The sequence below is a fragment of the Macaca nemestrina genome, chromosome 19 (genome assembly GCF_043159975.1).
Source record: "Macaca nemestrina isolate mMacNem1 chromosome 19, mMacNem.hap1, whole genome shotgun sequence".
Taxonomy (NCBI): domain Eukaryota; kingdom Metazoa; phylum Chordata; class Mammalia; order Primates; family Cercopithecidae; genus Macaca; species Macaca nemestrina.
Window position 1 is genome coordinate 57,284,486 of NC_092143.1, and position 15,812 is coordinate 57,300,297.

At 39.1% G+C, this 15,812-nt stretch overlaps 1 protein-coding gene across 28 annotated transcripts in view; it reads right to left on the reverse strand.

Annotated features, from left to right (window-relative positions):
• The window catches only part of LOC105498620 (dystrobrevin alpha), a 419,513-nt gene that overhangs the window by 197,928 nt on the left and 205,773 nt on the right, over window positions 1-15,812 (reverse strand). For 26 of the 28 annotated variants that reach the window (XM_071085454.1, XM_071085465.1, XM_071085462.1 and 23 more), the window contains exon 2: window positions 12,397-12,521. The exons of the other annotated variants lie outside the window; for them this stretch is intronic. The gene's annotated coding sequence lies outside the window, so the exon portion shown is untranslated. The remainder of the gene's footprint in view (window positions 1-12,396; window positions 12,522-15,812) is intronic. 28 annotated transcript variants of the gene reach the window in all.

Here is a 15,812-nt window from a genome sequence, read left to right on the forward strand (position 1 = left end):
TTGTATTAGCAAAGATCAGCTGATGGGGAGCAAAGGTAGGCAGTGAGACCCAAGAGGTCCATTGTACCAGTATTATGACATGCTAAGGAACACAAGACACAGATTTTCTTCGGATGGGGCAGTCAATGCTGGCTTTGAAACCAAGGTGGATGAGAGTACTTAGATGATATTTTCAACTGCTCGTTTCGTACATGCAATGCATCAGGAACTCCATTGTGCTTTGTTTTATAGGTATTGTTTCCTAGTCCTTGAAATGAAATAGACTTATCTTTTCAGCTTGGTCAACTGACACTCAGAGAGGTTAAGTAACTTGCTCAAGATTACACATCCTTAAGCAATCTTGTAAAAGGAGCAATGGGATATTTGAGATAGAACAAATCACTGAAGAAAGAAAATGATGAGATCTGAACGTAAGTTAGAAAGTTAGTTTAGTCAGTCATGTTTTAAAAGGAAAGGGGAGGAAGAATACAGAAAAGATGGAATTTCTGTTCAAAGTGAGCGTTCATGATTTGGGCAGGTCTGTTAATACAGGCGTACTCTGAAATGACAGAATGTTTTTAAATAATACAAAATGTTGCTTCTGTGTTTTAAAATTACTCGGTGATTATTTTACCTCAGAGGCAGTGGAGCATCATAACTAGTAGCTCAGGCCCCAAAGCCAGGCTGTCTGGATTTGAATTTTCACCTTCAACTTACTTAACCTCAGGCAGGTTATTTAACTTCTGTGGACCTGGGTTTCCTAATCCTTAAAAAAGGAGATAATAATAGTGCCTATGTCATAGGGTTGTTTAGGCATGAAAGAGAGAATATAGAACAATTTCTCGCATAAAATAATAACTCAGTAAGCATTAGCCAGCATTGCTTTGTGCCTTTGCCCTTAATCACCAGCCATTTATTTAGAAAGTATTAATAGTGTGCCAAGCACTGTGTTAGTTTCCAGGGATACAAAGATGGATAAAAGATGATTTCTGCATTTAAACACATTTGTGTTTTCTAACATCATACTCTGTGGTTCAGCAGAGGTACTTGAGATTACATCATGATTAAAATCACCTATCTGAATTACTTGAGAACAAGTTATTTAAAATCTCCCATTGTGGCAAGATAGCTGAATAGAAAGAGCTCCAGTCTGCAGCTCCCAGTGAAAACAACGCAATAGGCAGATGATTTCTGCATTTCCAACTGATGTACCCAGTTCCTCTCAATGGGACTGGTTAGACAGTGGGTGCAGCCCACAGAGGGCCAGCCGAAGCAGGGTGGGGCATCGCCTCACCTGGGAAGTGCAAGAGGTCGGAGAAGTCCCTCCCCTAGCCAAGGGAAGTCATGAAGGACCTTGCCATGAGGAAGGGTGCTATCTGGCCCAGTTACTACACTTTTCCCATGGTCTTCACAACCTGTGGACAAGGAGATGCTCTTGGGTGCCTACGCCACATGGGACCTGGGTTTCAAGTACAAAACAAGGCAGCTGTTTGGGCAGACACCAAGCTAGCTGCGGGAGTTTTCTTTTTGTAACCCAGTGGTGCCTGGAATGCCAGTGAGACAGAACTGTTTACTCCCCTGGGAAGGGGGCTGAAGCCAGGAAGCCAAGTGCTCAGCAGATCCCACCCCAAAGGAAGCCAGCAAGCTAAGATCCACTGGCTTGAAATTCTCACTGTCAGCACAGCAGTCTGAAGTCAACCTATGATGCTCAAGTTTGGTGGAGGGAGGGGCATCCACCATTACTGAGGCTTGAGTTGGGGGTCTTCCCCTTACAGTGTAAACAAAGCCACCGGGAGTTCAGACTGGGCGATGCCCACCACAACACTGGGCGGTGCCCACCACAACACTGCAAAGCCACTGTAGCCAGACTGCCTCTCTAGATTCCTCTTCTCTGGGCAGGGCATCTCTGAAAGAAAGGCAGGAGCCCCAGTCAAGGGCTTATAGATAAAACTCCCATCTCCCTGGAACAGAGCACCTGGGGGAAGGGGCAGCTGTGGGCACAGCTTCACCAGACTTAAACATTTCTGCCTGCCAGCTCTGCAGAGAGCAGCAGATCTCCCAGTACAGCACTTGAGCTCTGCTAAGCGACAGAATGCCTCCTCAAGTGAGTCCCTGACCCCCATGCCTCCTGATGGGGAGATACCTCCCAGCAGGGGTCGATAGATACCTCATACAGAAGAGGTCTGGCTGGCATCTGGTGGGTCCCCCTCTGGGATGAAGCTTCCAGAGGAAGGAGCAGGCAGCAATCTTTGCTGTTCTGCAGCCTTCACTGGTGATACCCAGGCAAACAGGGTCTGGAGTGGACCTCCAGCAAACTCCAGCAGACCTGCAGCAGAGGGGCCTATTAGAAGGAAAACTAACAATCAGAAAGCAATAGCATCAACATCAAAAACAACAAAAAAATGACCACGCAAAAACTCCATCTGAAGGTCACCAACATCAAAGACCAAAGGTAGATAAATCCATGAAGATGAGGAAAAAGCAGTGCAAAAAGGCTGAAAATTCCAAAAACCACAACGCCTCTTCTCCAAAGGATCACAATTCTTTGCCAGCAAGGGAACAAAACTGGACAGAGAATGAGTTTGACAAACAGCCTTCAGAAGGTGGGTAATAACAAACTCCTCTGAGGTAAAGGAACATGTTCTAACCCAATGCAAGGAAGCTAAGAACCTTGATAACAGGTTAGAGGAATTGCTAACTAGAATAACCAGTTTAGAGAAGAACATAAATGACCTGATGGAGGTGAAAAACACAGCACGAGAACTTCGTGAAGCATATACAAGTATCAATAGCTGAATCGATCAAGCAGAATAAAGGATATCAGAGATTGAAGATCAACCTAATGAAATAAAGCATGAAGACAAGATAAGAGAAAAAAGAATGAAAAGGAAAAAACAAAGCCTCCAAGAAATATGGTACTAGGTGAAAATTCAAAACCTACATTTGATTGGTGTACCTGAAAGTGACAGGGAGAATGGAACTAAGAAAGCACACTTCAGGATATTATCCAGGAGAACTTCCCCAATCTAGCAAGACAGGCCAACATTTAAATTCAGGAAATACAGACAACACCACAAAGATACTCCTCAAGAAGAGCAACCCCAAGACACATAATTGTCAGATTCACCAAGGTTGAAATGAAGGAAAAAATATTAAGGGCAGCCAGAGAGAAAGATCGGGTTACCCACAAAGGGAAGCCCATCAGACTAACAGTGGATCTCTCAGCAGAAATCCTACAAACCAGAAGAGAGTGGAGGCCAATATTCAACATTCTTAAAGAAAAGAATTTCCAACCCAGAATTTCCTATCCAGCCAAACTAAGCTTCATAAGTGAAGGAGAAATAAAATCCTTTACAGACAAGCAAATACTAAGGGATTTTGTCACCATCAGGCCTGCCTTACAAGAGCTCCTGAAGGAAGCACTAAATATGGAAGGGAAAAACCAGTACCAGCCACAGCAAAAACAAACCAAATTGTATATACCATCCACACTATGAAGAAACTGCATTAACTAATGGGCAAAATAACCAGCTAGCATCATAATGACAGGGTCAATTCACACATAACAATAATAACCTTAAATGTAAATGGGCTAAACGCCCCAATGAAAAGGCACAGATTGGCGAATTGGATAGAGTCAAGACCCATCAGTGTGCTGTATTCAGGAGACCCATCTCATGTGCAAAGACACACATAAGCTCAAAATAAAAGGATGGAGGAAGACTTACCAAGCAAATGGAAAGCGGAAAAAAAAAAAAAAAAAAAAAAAAAAGCAGAAGTTGCAATCCTAGTCTCTGATAAAACAGACTTTAAACCAACAAATATCAAAAAAGACAAAGAAGGGCATTACATAATGGTAAAGGGATCAATGCAACAAGAAGAGCTAACAATCCTAAATATATATGCACCCAATACAGGAGCACCCAGATTCATAAAGCAAGTTCTTAGAGACTTACAAAGAGACTTATACTCCCACACAATAATACTGGGAGACTTTAACACCCTACTGTCAACATTAGATCAACGAGACAGAAGATTAACAAGGATATTCAGAACTTGAACTCAGCTTTGGACCAAGCAGACCTAATAGACATTTACAGAACTCTCCACCCAAATCAACAGAATATACATTCTTCTCAGCACCACATAGCACTTATTCTAAAATTGACCACATAATTGGAAGTAAAACTCTGCTCAGCAAATGCAAAAGAATGAAAATCATAATAACTGTCTCTCAGACCACAATGCAATCAAATTAGAACTCTGGATTAAGAAACTCACTCAAAACCGCACAACCACATGTAAACTGAACAACCTGCTCCTGAATGACTACTGGGTAAATAACAAAATTAAGTCAGAAATAAAGATGTTCTTTGAAACCAATGAGGAGAAAGACAGAATGTACCAGAATCTCTGGGACACAGCTATGGCAGTGTTTAGAGGGAAATTTATAACACCAAATGCCCACAGAAGAAAGCAGGAAAGAGCTAAAATCAACACCCTAACATCACAATTGAAAGAACTAGAGAAGCAAGAAGCAAATCCAAAAGTTAGCAAAAGACAAGAAATAACTAAGATCAGAGCAGAACTGAAGGAGATAGAGACGTGAAAAACCCTTCAAAAAATCAATGAATCCAGGAGGTGGTTTTTTGAAAAGATAAACAAAATAGATAGACCGCTAGCTAGACTAATAAAGAGGAAAAGAGAGAAGAATCAAATAGGCACAATAAAAATGATAAAGGCGAAATCACTACTGATCTCACAGAAATACAAATTACGATCAGAGAATACTATAAACACCCCTATGCAAATAAACTAGAAAATCTAGGAGAAATGGATAAATTCTTTGACACATACACCCTCCCAAAACTAAACAAAGAAGAAGTCGAATCCCTGAATAGACCAGTAACAAGTTCGGAAATTGAGGCAGTAATTAATAGTCTACCAACAACAACAACTGAAAAAGTCCCGAGACTAGATGGATTCATAGCCGAATTCTACCAGAGGTACAAACAGGAGCTGGTACCATTCCTTCTGAAACAATTCCAAGCAACAGAAAAAGAGGGACTCCACCCTAAATCATTTAAAGAGGTCAGCATCATCCTGATACCAACACCCGGCAGAGACACAACAAAAAAAGAACATTTTAGGCCAATATCCCTGATGAACATTTATGCAAAAATCCTCAATAACATACTGGCAAACTGAATCCAGCAGCATATCAAAACGGTTATCCACCACGATCAAGTCGGCTTCATCCTGGGATGCAAGGCTGGCTCAACATACACAAATCAATAAACGTAATCCATCATATAAACAGAACCAATGACAAAAACCACATGATTATCTCAATAGATGCAGAAAAGGCCTTCAATAAAATTCAACACCCTTTCATGCTAAAAACACTCAATAAACTAGGTATTGATGGAACATATCTCAAAATAATAAGAGCTATTTATGACAAACCCACAGCCAAAATCATACTGAATGGGCAAAAGCTGGAAGCATTCCCTTTGAAAACCAGCACAAGACAAGGATGCCCTCTCACCACTCCTATTCAATACAGTATTGGAATTTCTGCCCAGGGCAATCAGGCAAGAGAAAGAAATGAAGGGTATTCAAATAGGAAGAGAGGAAGTCAAATTATCTCTGTTTGCAGATGACGTGATTGTATATTTAGAAAGCCCCATCGTCTCAGCCCAAAACCTCGTTAAGCTGATAAGCAAATTCAGCAGTGTCAGGATACAAAACCAACGTGCAAAAATTACAAGCATTCCTATATAGCAGTAATAGACAACCAGAGAGCCAAATCATGAGCAAACTCCCATTCACAGTTGTTACAAAGAGAATAAAATACCTAGGAATACAACTTACAAGGGATATGAAGGACAAACCACTGCTCAAGGAAAGAAGAGATGACACAAACAAATGGAAAAACATTCTATGTTCATGGATAGGAAGAATCAGTGTTGTGAAAATGGCCATACTGCCCAAAGTAATTTATAGATTCAATGCCATTCCCATCAAGCGCCATTGACTTTCTTCACAGAATTAGAAAAGACTACTTTAAATTTCATATGGAAACAAAAAAGAGCCTGTATAGCCAAGACAATCCTAAGCAAAAAGAACAAAGCTGGAGGCATCATGCTACCTAACTTAAACAATACTACAAGGCTATAGTAACCAAAACAGCATGGACCTGGTATCAAAACAAATATATAGACCAATAGAACACAACAGAGGCCTCAGAAATAACACCACACATCTACAACCATCTGATCTTTGACAAACCTGACAAAAACAAGCAATGGGGAGAGCATTCCCTATTTAATAAATGGTGTTGGGAAAACTGGCTAGCCATATGCAGAAAACTGAAACTGGACCCCTTCCTTACACCTCATACAGAAAATAACTCAAAATGGATTAAACACTTAGATGTAAGGCCTAAAATCATAAAAACCCTAGAAGAAAACCTAGGCAAAACCATTTAGGACATAGGCATAGGCAAAGACTTCATGACTAAAACACCAAAAGCAATGGCAACAAAAGCCAAAATTCACAAATGGGATCTAATTAAAGTAAAGAGCTTCTGCACAGCAAAAGAAACTAGCATTAGAGTGAAGAGGAAATCTACAGAATGGGAGAAAATTTTTGCAATCTACTCATCTGACAAAGGGCTAATATCCAGAATCTATAAGGAACTTAAACAAAGTTCCAAGAAAAAAACAACCCCATCAAAAAGTGGACAAATGATATGAACAGACACTTTTCAAAAGGAGACATTTATGTCGCCAAAAAACATACGAAAATAAGCTCATCATCACTGGTCATTAGAAAAATGCAAATCAAAACCACAATGAGATACCATCTCATGCCAGTTAGAATGGCAATCATTGAAAAGTCAGGAAACAACAGATGCTGGAAGGATGTGGAGAAATAGGAATGCTTTTACACTGTTGGTGGGAGTGTAAACTAATTCAATCATTGTGGAAGACAGTGTGGCGATTCCTCAAGGATCTAGAACCAGAAATATCATTTGACGTAGCAATCCCATTACTGGGTATATACCCAAAGGATTATAAATCATTCTACTATAAAGACACATGCACACGTATGTTTATTGCAGCACTATTCATAGAAGCAAACACTTGGAACAGCCCCAAATGCCCATCAATGCTAGACTGGATAAAGAAAATGTGGCACATATACACCATGGAATTCTATGTAGCCAAAAAAAGAATGAGTTCATGTCCTTTGCAGGGATATGGATGAAGCTGGAAACCATCATTCTCAGCAAACTAACACAGGAACAGAAAACCAAACACTGTGTGTTCTCACTCATAAGTGGGAGTTGAACAATGAGAACATATGGGCACAGGGAGGGGAACATCACACACCAGAGCCTGTTGGGGGGTGAGGGGCAAGGGGAGGGATAGCATTAGGAGAAATACCTAATGTAGATGATGGGTTGATGGGTAAAGCAAACCACCATGGCACCTGTATACCTATGCAGCAAACCTGCACATTCTGCACATGTATCCCAGAACCTAAAGTACATATATATATTAAAAAATCTCCCATCACAATGTTGTTCATTATTGTAAGGACTAATACCTCCAACTCTTCTCACCCCTCTCTCCCAATGTGACATTAAGATCTGTTCAGCCTGAGTTATCTTTGATGTCAGGTGTTTCCCTTGACCCAACAGGCAACATCATAAAGTTGGTGTGATCATTTCCTACATATGTGTACCAAAACTTCCAGAGCTGAATGTTTGTACCATTGTTTCAGGGGTCTCTTCCTTGCTAATTCATTAGATTTACATATTATGTAGTATATATAATTAATGGGTGCATTTTTCCATCCAAGGGCACTTTTTAAAAATTATAATTTTATAAAATCTCATTTATATAAGCTAGAGAGAAATGTTAATGGTTAGAATTTTTAGAGCTGTATCAAATAAGGGGAAGACTTGTATTGGCAATATCAGTTATTCATTGTCTTAAACTGTATCATGAAGCTCCTCATGCCTGTGTCTCTCAGCTTTAGGATGATAAAGGAGTTTTAGAAATTCTGCTCATGATGGCATTTGCACATTGTCTGAAAGGATTCTAAATTAGGCATTGCAGGTTCAACATTAACATTGGTTGAATAGATGAAAATTGTTGGTAGAAGGAACACCATGTCCTTTAGAGTCCAACCACAGTACATTAAAATGGACAGATGAGCAGTCGAGATGACCTCTGAGACAAGATTGAAAAGGAACACGTCTACATAAATAAATGAGAAGGAAATGAAAATAGCAAGGCCCTTCTATTTAAAATAACTAAATGAAGTACCAAAATGATTAAGTGAAAAGCGACTTTAATACCAAGGAATCTCTTTAGAACGAATGGAATTGTTGAGATAGAGTGAACTGATTAGTTATCAAGAAAGACAGACACTGGGATCTTGGTCACATTGCTTTCCAATACATCCAGTATTTATTATAGGAAATTTGAAATGTTCAGATCATAAAGCATCTTCAAGTAGCAAACAACCATTACTAAAATAGAGAGGTCAGATCTTTCAACTGTAGGTGAAAAGAACCAAAATGAAGTAAATCAGAAGCTTTAGATTTAAATGTGAATGCTGGAATGAAACTGATTTAAATGTGAATGTTGGAATGAGATTAAGAAGTTCTTATACTATACATAGTAAAATTTGTGAAATGAGGATATTTTAAAAATAAAAATAATACTTGGGATATATCTGAAAATTTAAAAATCTTCCCATTAATTTGATATGCAAAATGGGAAACTTGACAATGATTGTGTTAACAGCAATGAATTAATGTTACAATATTCAACAGCTGAGGATATAGTTTTAAATATATTAAGTTTAATTTTTTTTTCAGTTTTTTTTTTTTTTTTTTTTTTTTGAGACGGAGTCTCGCTGTGTTGCCCAGGCTGGAGTGCAGTGGCCAGATCTCAGCTCACTGCAAGCTCTGCCTCCCGGGTTTTTACGCCATTCTCCTGCCTCAGCCTCCCGAGTAGCCGGGACTACAGGCGCCCGCCACCTCGCCCGGCTAGTTTTTTGTATTTTTTAGTAGAGACGGAGTTTCACCGTGTTAGCCAGGATGGTCTCGAACTCCTGACCTCGTGATCCGCCCGTCTCGGCCTCCCAAAGTGCTGGGATTACAGGCTTGAGCCACCGCGCCCGGCCTTTTTTTCAGTTTTTTAAAAAAACAAACCTTCAATAGAATGACAAGAGAAGACAGAGATAAGAGAAATTATTTTCAAAAGACACATGTCATAAAGGATTATTAGCCATAATATACAAAGAACTTTTAACTCTCAACAATAAGAAAACAACCCAGTTAAAAAATGGGCCAAAGATCTGAACAGACACCTCACCAAAGAAGATACAAAGATAGAAAGTAAGCATATGAAGAGATGTTCAACATCATTAGGGAACTGCTAATTAAAATCAGAAGTATACACCTATTAGATTGACCAAATTCTAAAACACTGACATCAAATGCTGGAGAGGATATGGAGCAACAGGACACTTATTTGTTGCTGGTGGAAATGCAAAATGATACAATTACCTTGAAAGACAGTGCAGCAGTTTCTACAAAAGTAAACGTATTTTTACCCTATGATCCAGCAATGACACTCCTTGATATTAGGTTGGGGCAAAAGTAGTTAAATCAAAAAGTAATGGCAAAACCGCAATTACTTTTGCACCAACCTAAAATATTTACCCAAATGAGTTGAAAATTTATGTCCACACAAAAACCTACCCTGGATGTTTACATCAGCTTTATTCATAATTTTCAAAACAAGGAAACAACAAAAATGTCCTCCAATAGGTGAATACACCAATTAAATGTGGTACATCCAGGCAGTGGAATATTACTCAACACTAAAACAAAATGAACTATCAAGCCATGAAAAGCCATGAAGGAGACTTAAATGCATATTACTGAGTGAAAGAGGCCAATCTGAAAAGGCTACACACTGTATAATTTCAACGATATGACATTTCGGAAAAGGTCAAACTATGGAGCCAGGGAAAAGATGAGAGTGAGGTGCGGGGGAGGGATGAATGGGCAGAGCACAGAGGAGTTTCAGGGCAGTGAAACTATTCTGTATGATATCACAGTGATGGAAACATGTCATTTATGCATTTGTCAAAGCCCATAGAATGCACAACACCAAGAACGTACCCTAATGTAAACTGTGGACTTCAGGTGATGATGGGTTAATGTAGGTTCATTGATAGTAACAAATACACCATTCTGATGGAGGATGCCCATTGTGTGTGTGTGTGTGTGTGTGTGTGTGTGTGTAGGCAGATATATAAAAACTGTACTTTCCACTCAATTTTTGGGTGACCTAAATTGCTCTCAAATAAATTTTACTAAATAAATAAATGACACACTGTATGATTCCATTAGATAAAGTTCTAGAATAGGCAAAATTAGTTAGTGGTCATATAAGCCATGACGATGGTTTCCTCTGTTGGAGGAATGACTGGAAGGTCACATGAGCAGGACTTCTGGGGGCACTGGTAATCTACTTCTTGATCTTATTGGAAGTATACACTTTGTGAAAATTCATCGAGATATACACTTACTTGTGACCTCTTTGTATGTATATCTCAATGTCTTAGTATAAAGTATTTTAAAAGTAAAAAACACCCTGCCCAACTTTACATTTAAATTTAATTTCTTAGGAAGCATTTGTTTTCTTAAGCAGCAAGTAATCCGTGTTCATTTTTCTTCCAATAATTTTGGAAGAAATTAATGAAGTATTGATGGATTAGTTAGGATTCAACCAAGGGAAAAGTAAACATTCTAAGTATTTAAAATGATAAACTTTAATACAAGGAAATGATTACAAAGATGAAAGAACTGAGAAGCTAAATTGGGAACGGTGAATCAAATTAAAGATGAGCAGTCTCAGGAAGCCAAAGGCACTATCACTCATGATTCTCAAGGGATAAAAGGGAAGAGGTGGTGTTAATGAGGTTCAGGGTTCAGGGTCACTGGAAGAAGCTGGAGGTAAGGTGTAGGAGTGGAGGGGAGGCTGTGGCTGAAAAATACAGCCCATAGGGTCAGTTCCTGTGGAATGAACAGAGGTGGGGCAGGGCAAGGAATGGCCCTGAAGGTAACAGGCACAGATGGGTACACGTGGAAAATAAAGGATTCAGAAAAAAAGTTTTTCATTTTCATTTTCTTCTTCTACAGTAACTGTTACACTAGGCAAACTGATTTACTGGTATTTTTGATGGGCACCAAGTTTAGCTTCTGGGAACTGCGTTCAACACACATCTTGTAAATAAATAGAATTACCATTTTAGTTCTACATCCAATCTCCATAAACCAAATTTATACACGCGTAAGTTTATGAAAGCATTATTTGCCATCATTTTGAAGCTAATCAAAAGTATTAAGGAAGCATCTCTGCCTTTCAGATTAGATTTAGACAGTGGCCAATGCTCTGTCAGCTGCATTATTTTATTGGAATTGTAAACATAGGTATATGCTGGTGTTCTGAAGATCACCTTTCTTCAAAGTACATAATAAAGCCACACTTTGAAAACTAGACTTAGGAGGAGGTAGAAAGCCACACAATATCCTCAATATGACCACCACTCACTTTCTCCATTCCCCTCTATTCTGCTGAAAAATGGCGACGGCATATATCAGACTAATATTAAAGCACCAATTTTAGGCTCTTCTGTTTTCTAACATGGAAAGGTGATGACATATGATGATGTAAAATATATTTATTCATCCATTTTATGGCCAGACAAAACAAAGCTTAATGTGTGTGTGTGTGGGGGGGGGTGCTTAATTGTACATAGCACTTTAAAAACTTAGCACACCTGCCTTCAACCATGCCCTACCTTTAATTCTAAGTAAAATCTCCCAATAAGCAGCATCTAAAATGTTATCCCTATCTCAAACACAGATTTGTTAGTGATTAAACCATTATTATCACCATCAAATTTTCATTCAGTTTATGCCATCAAAAATTTTGTCTCATTCTGGTTTATTACTCTGATATTAAATACATTTTATATTTTACAAATCATATAACCTTTAGAATAGAATGAAGCATTTTGGCATTTGCTTAATAGAAACCAGGAAGTGATGGTCAAGACAACTTCCATGTTATAGAGCTCACAGTTCAGATGGTTTCTGATAATAATACTAACAATAAATAAACAAAAAATAAAGAGAGTAAGTCTTTGTCTGGAACCTCACTAAAGGTGCGAAACTGAAAGGCATTGATAATATTTATTTAGCCATCTTGCTCCCCCTCAGCATTGATAATATTCCATTTTCTTTTCAGGCAAAGGAGAGGATCACTTTAAAGAGAAACAGTTCAATATTCATCTTAAGTTCTTTGTCTTAAACACACTCACCTAAAATTCAATGAAGGGACAGCATGAACTTTTCAAAACCATCTATATTCTTTGAAATGGCAGTTGATTATGGCACTTAAAGACTTCCCAAGCACTTCATCCAAGGATTGGTAAATCCTATTTATCTGCAATGAGAAAGTAGACTTTTATTTAGCTAAACAATTCACACTTCTATATTTATTACACAAACAGGAAGCCAGAATTGGCAGATCTAGAACATATGATATTTTATAAATCCCCATATCCTCTACTAATAACGTATGCAATTTGGAACTTTGCTTTTCATTTGGTATAAGAAATATTTATAAAAATAGACATTTATGGTAGAAGTCATTTCACTGATGAGGACAGTGAGTCCCAGAGGGATGAAGTGATCATCCAAGATTTAAAAGCTGGTTAAAGATAGAGAGTGACCTGGAACCTCGGGTTCCTCATATAGCTCTATGGATTTAGTTGATTGTAAAACCAGAAATGGGAAAACATGGAATCTTCTTTGTTTTCCAAGCAGATAGTTTTCTGGAATATTTTATTGCCACAATTTTTACTAAAGCCAAGTAAAGTACTACTAAGATCAGAACCCTTGGACTAACATTTCCTCTGATGGATTGAGCTTGAGCAGTCTTAAGTAGATACCCTGTAAGAGTGGACTACAACAAGGTGGACTACAAAGGCAACCTAATGTTACTTAATAATCCATATGATTATGTTGTATAGTAATGACATATACATTGTAAATATTTCACAAGATTGGCTGTTAATTTTTCTTAACTAAGCTGAATGATTTTATATGCTTTTGCCTTCTGAGAAAATTTCTAAATAAGAACTGAAAGACACAGCTCTAGACTGCCCTCCCCAATGCCCAAGATCCCCAACCCTATGCCTGGGAGTGACCCAGGCACCCCACTCATCATCTCCCCTCAGCCAGTCCTCCCCAGTGTTCTCTTCCTCCTCACCCTTTCCTCCTTGCTTCTTCCTGTGAACAAACAGGCTGGGTGTTACTATCCCAGGTGCCAGATGGCTTGAAGCAGCAAAACTTTGAAGCTTAGGGAATCTCATGTTAAGATGCAGGAAAAGTGTGGGGAGGAGGGACACAGTAAAGTAAAAGGGACAAGGCATCTGGTGGCAATGGGGATGGAAAGGAAAGGGATGGAAGGAACCCAGCTCTGCACCTTTGCTGAGTGATGGGTGCCTTCTGCTTCTGACTCCCACCCCATGCTTTCCTCTCCCAACCCAGGTTATCTAAAATGAACACAATAATTATTTTAGCTTTCATGACTGGGTTCAGGCTTCCTATGATTTGAGGTACATAAAGAAAATTCTATAACAAAATCTTCCCCTTCCTCTTATCTAAGTTATCAGGCATGTTCATTATTACGTGAGGTTTATTTATGATATGGTTTTGCTGTGTCCCCACCCAAATCTCATCTTGACTTGTAGTTCTCATAATCCCCACATATCATGGGAGGGGCCCAATAGGAGATAATTGACTCATGGAGGCTATTATCCCCGTGCTGTTCTTGTGACAGTATAGGGGCTTTTCCCTCTTTGCTCGGCAATTCTTTCTCTTGCTGCCACACGAAGAAGGACGTGTTTGCTTCCACTTCCACCATGATTGTAAGTTTCCTGAGGCCTCACCAGCCATCTGGAACTGAGTCAGTTATACTTCTTTCCTTTATAAATTACCCAGTCATGGGCAGTTCTTTATAGTAGTGTGAGAATGACCTAATACAATTTAATATGATATAAAGAGACATTCACTACACAATTAACCACTGTTCTGTGACATTCGGACCCAACAGTCTTTCCCCGTGCTATGATTCTAGGCACACACATCTGTTTGACATTCTTTGAATTAAATGTATTATTACAACAGTAGTACTTTCAGATATTTTTTGTTTCTTAAAGTACATGCTATTATTTCTTTTAAAATTGGAGTTGGAGTAGATTAGACCTATATATCTGAGAATAAGTTATATATTAAAAATATTTCTCCTCATGAACACAGCTCTCTAAGCCATAGTACCTGGAAAGAAATGAAAATCGCATACAATCTAATGTATTATATTTTCACCTTAGGCTATATCTATGTATATAATAAAGTGAGATAAACTTATATCCAGCTCTATCTGGTGATGTAGAATCACTCAAGAAATCACCTGGTATTGTTCTAGGGACCTCTTAGGATTTGGCTGCTGGTTGTTGCTCCTGTACCTGACAATTTTGGGAAGGATGACTTGCATATTTCTTTTTTCTTTGTGCAGGTCCAATGGATTACTCTAGACTGCAGTAGATTTGGAGGGAGCCTAAACAATGCTCAGATAGAGACACTGTGTTAAAGTACCACATGGGTGGTCCAGGTTGACATCTTGACCAGGATCTATGATTCATAAAAGTTGCACCTTGGGTGGTCTCTGGATCATAAGCCAGCTTTAGATTCTGCTGTTCCTCTTCTACCAAGAAGTGGCCCCATTTCACCCCATATACCACAGATAGTGATTAAAAGAAGTTAGTTGTCTAATCTGGAGGCAGATCCATCCCTACCATTCTTGGCTTCTATCCTGCATGGCAACTCCAGAGTATGCAGAGTTAAATACCCTCAATTCTTTCTACTCTTTCTTTCACCTGAGGGTGGCAGCTTCCCAAGTGGCTAGTGAATTAAAGGCATCAATCCTACTCTACTCTTCCTGCAGCCTACTGGACACTTGCAAAGCAAAATTGTCACATGAACATTGGGTGGGAATAAAAATGATACCTTTCTCCATTCTCTCTCTCTTTGAGACAAGGTCTTGCTCTCTTACCCATACTGAGTGCAGTGGCATGATTGTGGCTCACTGCAGCCTCAAACTCCTCAGGCTCAAGCAATCTTCCCATCTCAGCCTCCTGAGTAGCTGGGACTGCAGGTGCTCAGCACCACACTCAGTTAATTTTTGTATTTTTTGGAGATGAGATTTTGCTATGTTGCCCAGGCTGGTCTCAAATATCTGAGCTCAAACAATCCGCCCGCCTCAGCCTCCCAACATGGTGGGATTACAGGCATGAACCACCGTGCCTGGCCCCTTCTCTCTTTAAATTCTTATTTAAATTACAGGTCAGCTAACTTAAATTCTAGGATGGCTGACTTGTGGTTAGAAATTAAATTTTAGTGTCATGGTATAAAATAAAAATATTGTATTCTTTACTAAGCTCCCATAAAAGCTTTCAGCCAGGGTCTGGACTGGAGTTAGGAGCCAGTGTCTTACCACAGAGTACCATAAAGAAAGAAGTATTTCATTTATTTTGGGTGCTGCATTTTAGGCATATAGGTTGGATGGAAGTTGCAGGAGTCACATTTTTGCTTAATAAGAGGACCCCCTCAAATTGGAGGACGCAAAAACAGAATGGGCCACCTAAAAAGGTAGTGATCTTCATATCAATGA